This window comes from Petromyzon marinus, chromosome 26, assembly GCF_048934315.1.
Source record: "Petromyzon marinus isolate PM22_M1 ecotype Great Lakes invasive population chromosome 26, UKy_Petmar_22M1.pri1.0, whole genome shotgun sequence".
Classification (NCBI taxonomy): Eukaryota; Metazoa; Chordata; class Hyperoartia; order Petromyzontiformes; family Petromyzontidae; genus Petromyzon; species Petromyzon marinus.
In genome coordinates, this window is record NC_133692.1 from 4,004,991 (window position 1) to 4,017,070 (window position 12,080).

The 12,080-nt window shown below is 55.0% G+C and overlaps 1 protein-coding gene across 9 annotated transcripts in view; it reads left to right on the plus strand.

Moving 5' to 3' along the window:
• TNRC6C (trinucleotide repeat containing adaptor 6C) overlaps window positions 1-12,080 on the plus strand; it is a 133,816-nt gene that overhangs the window by 30,833 nt on the left and 90,903 nt on the right. Inside the window, exon 1 of one of the 9 annotated variants that reach the window (XM_032961148.2) lies at window positions 1,321-1,611. The exons of the other annotated variants lie outside the window; for them this stretch is intronic. The gene's annotated coding sequence lies outside the window, so the exon portion shown is untranslated. Of the gene's footprint in view, window positions 1-1,320; window positions 1,612-12,080 lie in introns of those variants that run through there. 9 annotated transcript variants of the gene reach the window in all.

The window sequence follows — 12,080 nt, forward strand, 5'->3', positions numbered from 1 at the left end:
GGGAGCGAATGTAATTGTGGCGATCCTTGTTGACGTCGCGCGTAAGACCACCACCTTGGCCCCCGGCCTCTTGCGCTAAATGCCAGGATGCACACCTGTACACCGCTGCCAGTTAAGGCCCTCTGTGATCCTCGTGGCATTGAGTCACGGAGGAGCCAACTCCATGACGCTGTGAGCCTTGAACTCCTAACCCCGTGACCCAATGGCCCTGTGAATCCTGCCGTGTCCGTGTCGTGCGAAGAGGGTGGCTCTGTTGTGGCCGTGACGGTGGTGGGGCCAAGTGGGGGTGCAGTTGTGAGTAGGGCCCCCCCAACCCCCACACCCCCCCCATCCCCCCCACCCTCTGTCCACCCCACCCCCACACACACTGAGTACACTGTTAACTCATTGTGCTCGGTGGAGATGTTTGCTCTTAAAGAAATAAACAAACGCAAAATCCCGATAGAGAGGTTGCATAACATCTCATAATGCACGGCATAGAATTCTCTTTTTGAGAAAAAGCGATGAGAGCGTTTATTGTGGTGGGGAGAGCACTCACAGCCGGTGCCTCTTCACGGAAGAGGGGGAGGGAGGGTGCGGGAGGGGTTCGGTTGTAGGAGCCCCCTAGCCCCCACCCCCGCATCGCCGCTGGGAGAGCAATGCTCCTGTCGGCATCTCGGGGCTGCAGCACCAAAATGCACCGAGCTAAAACTGACGGTTGCTCCCTCAATGTGCGTGCCAAGCAATTTGTCCGCGTCGGCGAAAAGCCATCCGTCTGGGGGGTACGCGTCTGGGCCTGCCGTTTCTGTCATTAAACGGTGCCCACCATACCCCCCCCCCCCCCCCCCCCCCCGTAACACCGCCACGCTCCTGCCACCGGTAGGAGCGACGGCGAGGGGTCCGGTCGGAGCGGGGCACGCCGCTCGTAACGGCGCCGAGGCGACGGAGTGCCGAGCTCCACGCTCGCGTCTCGCCGTCCCGAGCCTCACCTTGGCCGCCGCCAAGCCTCGGCGCTTCCTCTAATCGTATCGGTGAAGCGTGGAGTAGGGGGGGAGGGGCGCTTCGGTGTCCCCGGCAGCGCCGCGGCAGTCGCACGGCGGTCGCGCGAAACGAACGCTGCCTCCCGCTTGACGGGCTCGAGAAGCCGGCGCCCCCAGAATGGTGGAGAGGGGGGGGCGGTGGGGGGGGCTGAGGTGGGCCGGGGGGGGGGGGGGCACGCATGTGCTCGCGCGTGGGGTGCGGGAGAGAGATGTGCGAGGCATATTTTGCCTGCGTGGGTGTTAGAGGAGAGGTGGTGGTGGGGGTGGCGGGGGGTTGGATGGGGGGGGGGGGTAGTGGTGGTGGTACGGGTGGAGTGCAGGGACGTGTTGGTTGGTCGGGTGAGTGAGACGGACAGACGGAATGATCGGAAAAACACAAATGAAAAATCCTTCCCGTCACCCGCTCTAGCGCCACTGACACAGGCGATCGCGCCAAACTGGTATCCCCGGCCCGCGTTGCCGAGCGTCCCTTCCGCTCACCACACCGCTGCACCACCCCGCCACACTGCAACGGCACGGCGCCAGTGCCCATCGCGGCCAGCGGAGCCTCCTGCCGACGTTGGAGTAATTCCTCATTAAGCGGCGTAATTTGGTAAGTTGATCGCGCTGCGTCGTATTTATGCGCGCTAAAAAAAATTAGAGAAGCGCTGGTTGGCAGGCGGGCGGGTGGGTGGGGGGCTCGGAAGGGGAAGGCTTATTGCAGGGAGGGCGCTAACAACCGTCGCCGGTAGCGAGCGGGGGCTGCGGGTGATTAGTATGCACGGTGTAGTGCCTCACTTGCATACAATCTCGCCGTTGTTACCGAGTGAGTGCGCGCGAGCGGGAAGAGCGGGCGGACCGAGCGGCGTTGGGGGCGGATGATGCCCGCGCTTCGCTCCGCGGCTCCATCTTGGCTGCGGCGCCAGTGGTGACGATGCCGCCGCCATCGCTGGCATCGCGGAAAAATTAGGGGAAGCAGTGGCCCTCTCCGATGGGTTTCGTTATTTTTGTATGTATATATATTTTTTGGTGCTGAATTAGCGCCCCCCCCCCGTTAGCTGCCGTGCCAGGCTGGCTCCCTCGATGCGGCTGCCACGATTCTGCTGTAATAACTCACAGGCTGTCATTAGGACCGCGTTGCCATTGTTGGCGGCGCAAGCAGGAAACTAACTGCCGCCGCATCACAGTTTCAAAATTAAAAGCGTTAACATCTTAACTGCGTTACATCGGGGTTACGGCCCACATGGCATCCCTCTTAGCCACGCAGGAATTAACTCGATAATCTTGTGACATTCGCGAGGGACGCGCGGACGCGACTTTGTTGGGCGGTTGCCCATTTGGCACCGTGGGCAGAGCAAGCGGAAGCGTCTGCCACGGAGCTCAGAGCCTCGTGACCTCCAACCTTACACCCTCTCTCCTCCCCCCCCCCCTTCGTTATCTCCCAGTGTTACCCCGCTTCCCCCACCACCGCCACCTTTCTAATCTGGGATCTCGTTAACAAGGCTGGCGCACGCGATAATAAGAGATCGGTTGTGGCGTCGGACGTGCGCGTTAGCGAGCCACCAGCACCGTGCCAGTTGCCTTCATTTGGGTTTCAAGTGAGACCATCTTTTCTCGCGCGACTGTCTTCAACAAGCTGGATTTGACAATATCAGATGCGTATTCTAGGATATTTTTTTTGTTTTGTTTTGTAAACGTACGTTTATATTCTGATTTTGATTGTTATTTCTTTCTAATTCGATGCCCAATTTAACCTTAGTTTTTTATGTTTGTTATTGTTCAGATTTGTGTTATATTGATGCCTTTGTATTACCTGAACCAATTTGAAATCAACTCGTGACTTCACCCTGTCATGAGTCTCTACTGCATGCAATTTGTCTTCCTGTGCTGTATTCCCATCTGCTGGCGAAATAACGTTTACTTTGAATACTGTGGTTTACTACCAAGGTAATATTAATACGATTGTACTGTGTCATTCTTACGATTGCATCTCAATACGCCGTATCTTAACTGCACCTTCATTGCATCAAAGAAGTGGCGCTCATCTCTGTCCGCTCGAGTGAAGTGCCTGCCACCAGCAGTGCCTACGCGCTTTCCATATCAAAACAAATCACGAGTATATTCGGTGTTCGCACCATTCTCACAGAGCAAGGCGACTGTCGCCGAAAGAGGCGCTGCTGCTGTGTTTCACGAGGCACAGGCTGCAGTAGTTTTGCCGTAGGTGGCGATGCTGCTGTCTGTTCTCCCAGCTAAGTAATTTGTGGCGTAATTTTTTGCGTTTGGCAAATTTGGACCTTTCCGCCGGCACACGTGACCAACTCTTTGTCGAATAGCGGCACGGGACCTTTGACCTCCACTCTGAAGCAGACACTATGTACTATTTTATGGCCTCCCGCAGGGTCCAAATATTTGTCCTTGCTATTACCGTAGCTGAGCTGGGCGTGTGGGCAAAGAGCCCCAGGCTGGGTCTGCAAGTTCTCTCAGCCCGTGACCTCCAGGGCGTTGCTCTGCGACGTGCTTTCGGGGCTGCACCGCGCGTCGTTTGGCAACGTGTCTCAACGGCGGAACCCATGAGGTCGCGATGCTGATGTCCGACATTTGCTTCGTTGTGCCGGGAGCTTCGGTTCACGGAGAAGCCACGGCAACAGAGGCTCAGTGCGCGGCCACGCAACCCGAACCCACGCGGTCGAACAACCGCTTTGTGGCCTTGGCGAGAAGCGGCGCCCCCTGCACGGTTTAACCACCGCCCTGTCCACCCCCCGTCTCGGCGCGGCGGTGCGAGGCCGCGTGCGACCGCACTGTCGCCGGCAGCCGTTTTGCCAGCCGGGTGACAAAAGTGGCGGTGCACGTGTTGTGATGCCCGGTAACAGCTCGGGTGGCGGCTTAAGCTCCGCTCGTTAACTGGGCTCCCGCTGTTTGGTTCACACTGGCGTGGCACCAATGCAAGGCACGCACAGGCGGGCGGGACTCCGGCTGCAGTGCTTTCCGTGCCATGATAAAAAAATAATTATCAAGCCTCCTGCATCCGTGTGCCACGAGGAGGAGGAGAAGAATAGAGGCGGCGAGCGTAACGATTTTTCCGATACAAATTAACAACTGGCACAGGGTCATGGAAAGGTGTGGGGGGATGTGAGGTGGGGTGGCAGGGCTTGTAGCAGGGCTTGTGGCAGAGAGAGAGCAGCAGGCACAAGTGCTCGGTGACAGAACAGCTGTTCAAATTTAAATCACAGCGCTTAAGGGGGCAGAACATCCCATCGGTGAAAGGGCAGCACGCACTCTCGGCCTTCCTAAGCTTAGCACCCACCCTCTGCTATGCCCCCCCCCCCGGCATTGCTTGTGGTTCTTTCGCTGGGCTAGCAGATCGTTTGCTTTGCCATCTTTTCAAGGATTCATTTTTATCTGAGTCCATCCTGGTCAGCAACCTGGAAGATATTTTCGCACCTGTCACAGTACATCCAGTATGTCTTGCACTCGGGCTGTGACTACAGTGAGTCATGAGCCACCTACTCCAGTAGGGAGAAAATAAGCCTGGTGTATCTTTCCCGGCGATAAAACTCGCACCGCTTTAAGCGGTCATTTCCCCCGCATCGCTCCGTCCTTCTCCAGCGGCTGTGTTTTGCCTCGCTGCGCCACGGGCGGAAGAACACCGAGGCTCTCTCTCGGGGGGGGGGGGGGGGGGGAGAGGTGGTGCCGCGTCCGTGACCAACGTAATTGCGCTGCGTGGCGGTGGCGGCGCTGCGCTCCGCTCTGACCTTTTTACTCGCGACACTGAAGGATGGCACCTCACTCGGGGGTGGCGAGGCGGGGGGGGGGGCGCGAGAACCTTTTAACACTCTGCCCCGTCCGCTAAACGCGGCCACACCACGCACGACGGATCCCAGTTAAAGCCACCAGATGCCTCCATTTGAACCGGGACAATCCCCGTGGTTTCAGAGAGGCTGTTCCGGTGTTCCCTCACACATGCTTTGCCTCATGATTCGCGCAGAGGGCGAGGCTACCTGAGTAATGGGCAGAGCTACCTCACCAGTGGGCAGAGCTACCTGAGCAGGGTGGGTGAGGCCTATGTCAGAGCAAAGAGGAGGCCGCTCGCTGTGTGGGCTTGTGATTGACTGGGCGTGGATATATAAATGTGGGCGGTGCTGATGGAGGGAGTGGCTACTAGCCCATCGTGTGTCCTGTTTGAGCCTCCTAGAAATTTTGGAGCTTTACTCCACCTGACTGTAGGCAGCGTCCCCCTGCTTTCTGACTATACCATCGAAACGCCGTCATTGTATTTTTACTATTATTTGATGGTTGAGTGGTTGCACAGTGGATTGTGTGCTCTGATATGAACTGGTGGCCTGAGTTTGATTCCCAGCCACAGGCACCTTCAGTGTGAGTGATATCTGAACTGGTCCTACTCCAGCCCCCAACCCACACTCCCTCTACGCTTCACAAACCCACACTGAGCAGAATGGTAAAGTATAGTCAAAGAACTTGCCATGCTTGGCACGGCTTCCAGCAGTGGTATTGACCAAAGGCTGTGCATTATTCTATTCCAATGCTGCTGTTTTATTCCATCCAGTATGTATTCTGTCTATATTTACACGCACTTGGACGTAAGTCATATATTCTGCACTACTTTCTCAAACTCCGCCGTCTTCAGCTCTTCTCTTTATGGCCTCGTAAATTCTGCAGCTCATCCAACCTCATCTCCCTCTTCAGTGCCCCTTGGTCGTCCGACCTTCCATGCATCCCTCAAACCCTGGCCTCGTCTCAGCCATCGCAACGACTCATCAATCTCTCACCCCTCTCACTGCGCGCCCAATGCAGTTCTTCCCTCTCTCACGGGCACATCGCTGCTCCTCTCGTGTTATCCTCAGCACCTCTTCCTTCGTCTTTAGTATATCTGTCCAGCTCATCACGTCCATTCTTCTCCAAATCCACGTTTCACATCTCTTCAAATCTCCCAGCATCTCTCCGCCCGTGTCCGCGCTGCAAGTATGTGGATCGTTCCTACACCCCCAGACACTCACATTCTTACAAATTAATTTTTCGACAATTCTGCTCAAACGTTTGATCAAGAGCTCTTTCTCAACGCATCCTCTCCCTGTTGCTGCTCTCCTGTGAATATATTTTCCGGGCGGTTAGTGGCTACGCACGTGGCAGCCTGCCATCCAGCGCGGTGGAGGCAGCGAGGGTTGGCGGGTCATCGCACAAATGTTGGGAAGCTCCCTTTATTTGGGCATCGAGGTGGTGCCACATCCTGTCTCTCCAGGAGAACGCGGTGCAGCATTAATGCGGACTCCACCCGTTCCATCTGTACGGGATTGAGTGTTGCCCCCTGTGTGGGGTTTCTCCGGTCGCTCCAGTTTCCTCCCACATGTGCACACATGAATTGGCAGATAACACCTTAACATATATAGGGGACCACAGAACTTGGGGGGGGCAGGTGGGGGGGTGGATTTGGTGCCGGTTCACTGTGTGGCTGCTGCTGCTGCCTTTCCCGTCTGTGGTTCCTGTTCCTCCTGGCACCTCTCCTCCTGGCACCTCTCAGTCGTTCTCTTTGTCCTCGAGAGCGAGGAGTGAATACCTGTGCAGCGCCGGCGGCTGTGATACATTCCTCATTGACGTTATTCTTTGGAACCTCAAGCCACGTGCTGTGACAATGCTGCCCCGTTAACAGAGTTGAATTCCATGTTCTAGTCGGCATCCGTTAAGGAAGATGGCTGTTCTGCCTCCTCAGGTTCTTGACGGTTTCATTACCCTGTGTTTTATCCCACTCACCTATTCCATTCTGGCCCTGCTGTATTACAGTTCCTGTTCGAAAACAGCTATTATATTCGTGATACCCAATTATGTGTGTGGCAATTCTCGTGCTAAGCGATTGCGTTATAGATCTGCTGTTCAACGATAGTTCTAACATAGACCTGCTGTTACATTATAGATGTTCTCCTTCACTACCCTCATAGAAGCTGGTGTCTAGCATCAACAGAAGCCCGCCACAGATATGATTGACCTCACTGCTGCCTACGACACCATTTGGCGTCATGGCCTGCTGTTGAAGATGGCCCAAATGATCAGAGCCGTTCTACTGTTCACCTTGCTGTTGCAATGCTCAGCAACCGCACTGCCAGGGTACACCTCGCTGGTAAACGCAGCCGCAAGAGAATTGTGAACAATGCCCTCCCTTGAGGCTCGGTAATATCACCATCGCTAACACCATGTATAAGTGACCTGCCATGTCCATCATCTTGCAAATTAATTGGATGGCATAGCCCTTGCTGCACCGGGCACAAACATCGAGAACATTGCCAATACCCTAATAGCTGAAGGGTATTTTCGTCGCTGGACAATGACCAATTCCTTCCAAGACCACCACACGTGCTTTCCACCTGAACAATCGTGCAGCAGATGCCACCCTTGATGTGTCCTTCTGAAGTAGCCCAGTGTGCAATGACCCGACTCCAATATATAGGGGTTACCGTGGACAGAAGGCTGACCTTTAAGCCCCACATAAAACAGATCGGTGAAAAGACCAAATAAAAAATAATCTGCAGAAACGTGCAGGAATTACCTGGGGTGCCTCAGCTGCATTGCCGCCCTCTCACTGATCTACTCAGTACCAGAGGAGGCGAGATGTTAACTGCCTCGCCTGGTATGCAGGAAGTCGTGGGTTCGATTCCGACCCTGATGCCTGTATATTTGGATTCAGCATGTTCTCCCCGTGGTCGCGTGGATTTTTCTCCGGGTCCTTCGTTTTTTCCCTCCACATTTAGAATCGACATGCGTTTATAGTATTTGGCTGCTATGAATTTCCATGTGATAAGCCACTTCGTTGAGCTATCATTTGTGGCCAGGTAACTTCTGAAAAACAGCTATATAGCTCAGTGGGCCTTACCTGGTAAAATAAACATTTTAATAGTTTAAATAGAGTCACTGCGCTCTAGCCTGGTCCAGGAGCTCATAAACAAATCTGCTAGATGCACAATTAAATAATGCAATGCGCATTGTAACAGGAACACTGCAACTGATACCAGCCCCATGGCTCCCTGTTCTGGTGAATATTCTGCCACCAAATATCCGCAGAGATCTGCAAACTGCAAGGGAGTTGACACCGGCAACCACCGACCCATCAACCGAGACCTCAACAATGTTCCTCGCCGCTGAGCTCAATACCCGATGCTCCTTCTGGGATCGCGCTGTTGCGGTCACCATCCCAGAATCACACCCAGATCCGGAAGAACTCTGGCAAACAGAGTGGGGCAATGCGGATGTCCAGAATAAACACCTCGATTGAGACCCAAACATCAGGCCTCCCGACTCTGACATTCCTCCCCCTCGAGGACCGTTAACTGCATCGGAGCATCACCAGGCCTATGCGCACCGTCTCTCCATCACAAATGTAAAGTTGAAGACGCAAGCCGCAAGTAGTGCGATTGCTGGCATGCAACCCACATCTTCGGACGATGTCGTAAACCCATTGATACACGGAGGTACATGGAGATGCAATAGAGACTCATGGAGATTAATTAAAGACGAGCCACAGTGCAATTGTGGTCATGCAGCTCGAAACTATGGGCAATATGGAGGGAAAGCAGAACTACACGAACTCTCTCCTGAAGCCTCGTGGCAAGAAGACCTTGACATTGATATTTGGCTCCTCAATTATTGCTGCCATACACAAGAGCAGAAGAGCTGTTCTACATCCGCTGCTCCATGATAGCTGGTCTTCGGCTGTATTTGGCATTGCATCAATGCACACTGTGTACGTAGAATTTAAATGTCCAATCTCGAGCGATATTCTGTGCAAAATAATTGAATTGATATAAACCTGCTGCTCTATTATAGCTAGCACGATGCAACACTTGTCCTTACGAAGCTATTCTATGCCAGCACTATTAATCTCAGGGCTATTTGCTGTTTTTATTTATTGTATTTAGATGTCTAAATGAGCTCACGCGCCATGTGCATCCGCTAAGCGCCGTGGTTAAATCCAGCGTGCTCCCCATGACATGACCTGCGTGTGGGAGGAGTGATTGATTCCCCAGTCCTCGTGCCTCTCTGTGTGCCTGCCTTTGCCCGTCTCCGTGTCTCCTTGTCTCCATGTGATCCTGTCCCTGTGTCTCCCTGCCTCTGGCTGTCTCCCTGCTTCTGGCTGTCTCCCTCTCTTTGTTCCCCTGTCCCTGTGTCTTCCTGCCTCTGTCTCCCTCTCCTTGTGTCTCCCTGTCTCCGCTCTTGTGTCATCCTGCTTCTGCCTGTGTCTCCCTGTCTCCCGTGTGTCTTCGCTCCTGTGTCTCCCTGTCTCTGTTTCCGTGTTTCCCTGTGCCATTACCCATCTCTGCTTTGTGTTTCTTGGCTCTTGCTTTGTGTATATAATGTTGCTTGTGTCGACACTGACTCTAATATATGTGTGCGCGCGCATGTGTATGTTTGCCTATGTATGCTCGTGCGCGTGTGTGCGCATGTGTGTGCGAGTGTGTGCGCACATGTGTGCGCATGTGCGCATGTGTGTGCGCGTGTGTGCGCGTGTGTGCGCGCGTGTGTGTGCGCATGTGTGTGCGCATGTGTGTGTGTGCGCGCGTGTGCGCGTGTGTGTGCGTGTGTGTGTGCGCATGTGTGTGTGTGTGCGTGTGTGCGCGTGTGTGCGCGCATGTGTGTGCGCATGTGTGTGTGTGCGCGCGTGTGCGCGTGTGTGTGCGTGTGTGTGTGCGCATGTGTGTGTGTGTGCGTGTGTGTGTGCGCGCGTGTGTGTGCGTGTGTGCACACGCGTGTGCGCGTGTGTGTGCGCGTGTGTGTGCGCGCGTGTGTGCGCATGTGTGTGCGCATGTGTGTGCGCGCGTGTGCGCGTGTGTGCGCGCGTGTGTGCGCGTGTGTGCGCGCGTGTGTGCACGCGTGTGTGCGCATGTGTGTGCGCGTGTGCGAGCACGCTCGCTTGGCAGCGCCTTCTCATCGGTATGCCACGGCCGTGTGCGTTGCCTCGGAAACGGAGCACTCTCTCTTCTCTCCCTCTCCCCTCTCGCGTGTCCCTGGCTTCTCCTCTCCCTCTGATCTCTTACCTCCATCTCTGTCTTTGATATTGCTGTCTGTATATCTTCACCCCTCCTCCCTCACTGCGCCCCCCCCTCCCCGCACACCTCCCTCTGTGTGTCCCTCTCTGCGCCTCATTTTTTAAATATAAAGGTGACGCGTGTTGTGAACGCGACAGATATTCGGATTTTAACGACCTCCCGCTCCCCGTGTTAAAACCCAAATAAATAAATAATCGACAGTGTATGTTCATTGGCGCCGTCGGGAAATCTCCAAACCGCCGTGCGCGGCGCTCGGCCCACCCCTCCGCCGACAGAGCGGCAGTGCGTCGCCCGGGGAGCGAGCTGCGGGCGTGACCGAAAGTGAGGTCGAGAGCGCCGGCGGTCGTCGTTGTCGTCGAAGCGGTCGCGATGGATCCCCGGCGCTCGCCCACGACAAATACACGCACTCCACTCGGGCTCCCAGACCCCCCCTCCCCCCTCCAGACCTCCCCCACCACCGCCCCCCCCCCACAACCGCCCCCTCCCAGTTCTATTCAGGCCCCCCCACACCGAGCACACCCGGAACACCCGCCTGTAATTAGGGATCCCGCGGCGTGGCAGCTCGAGGGTTCGTTGGCGATGAGGGTGAATAAAATAAAAGGCAGTGGCGTGGCAGTCGACTGTGCAGGCGGTGCAACTGCACCGGTGCCCACCACGAGCAGAGGGGCCCAGGCACTGGGCTACAAAGAGATGATAGGGGGGGTGGGAGGGAATGTGGAGAGAATTGGAAGACAGCCACCCCCTCATTTAATTCCACGCCAACCACATTGGACCTGTGGCTCCTAATATCCTGGAAAAGTAGACGGCGAGCAGCGGTCGGGAATGGGGAGAACATTTCCTACCCCCCCTCCCCCCCTACCTAAATGATCGGGGGGGCGGGGGGGATTGTTAGCGATGGGTCTGATGGAACCTGGATGAGCCGGGTTGGGTCATCGGGGAGAACGCGCTCCATCTCCTCCCTCGCCGTGCACCCCCCCCTCCCCCTTGCCGCCGCAGTGCCGCCACGCGCTGACGTTGAGTGCTTTGACGAGCGTCGAGAGCAGGTAAAATTATTTTAGTTTTATGCACTCAGGGGAGGTGTTTACGCGGGTTTATTACGCCGGCGTGTGTGACGCATCGTTAAATTAACATGACGGTGCCTGTAATCAAATAAAATGTGATATTGTAATTTGGGCTAGTTAGTGACACCGTTTAAAACATTAATCACGGCGGTGAGTGGCGAGGTCCTGTGAAGTCTCTGGCGCCTGGGCTTTATTAATAAACAAGAGCGTCGATCATTCCCTAAATTGCCTCAAATCCCACCGCCGTCTTGGTCGGCCGAGGCTGCAACTGCGTCCGCTTTGACGGGGTCTCCCCCCACAACCCCCCCTACCGCGACCCCTTCCTCCCCCACCGTGCCCCCCCCTTCCCACACCGCAGGCGCTTCGCGATGAAAATAAAAACTGCGCGTGGTTTTGCAGGATTAGGGAAGTCCCTGGGTGTGCAGCCAGCGGTTTGGGTGTGTGGAACTTCTTTAAAAAAATAATTAATAATAATTCATTATTTTTTTACCTTTGCGCGTTCGTGACGAGCGGATAATGGACGAGCGCTCTCTTGCGCAGCGGGTGATGCACACGCACACACGCGGCGCTTTTACCCCACTCGAGTATTTTCTCCTCCCCCTCCTGCCACGTGGTTGTTTTTGCACAGATTTCTATTTGCTTTCCGGGTTTTTATCTCATTGCTTTTGTCATTTTAGTGGCCCAGGTCACTCTTGCAAAATGGGATTCGTCCCGCTGCCTTGAGTTCACACACGGGTTAAACAAATTAACGTGTCTCTAGGTTCGTTATGAAGAAGGGCCATTACCCGAAACGTTGCTGGATTTTTATGAATGTATGTTATTGACGGATCTCTTGAGCTTTTGTCTCAGTGGCTGCCCAAGTGCCAGATGTGGCCCACTGAGACTCATGGAGTGGCCCACCGAGCTGCAGCCCACTGAGATCTGTGGCATTCCTGGACCACCAGCACACGCTAATTTTACATGGCCCATCC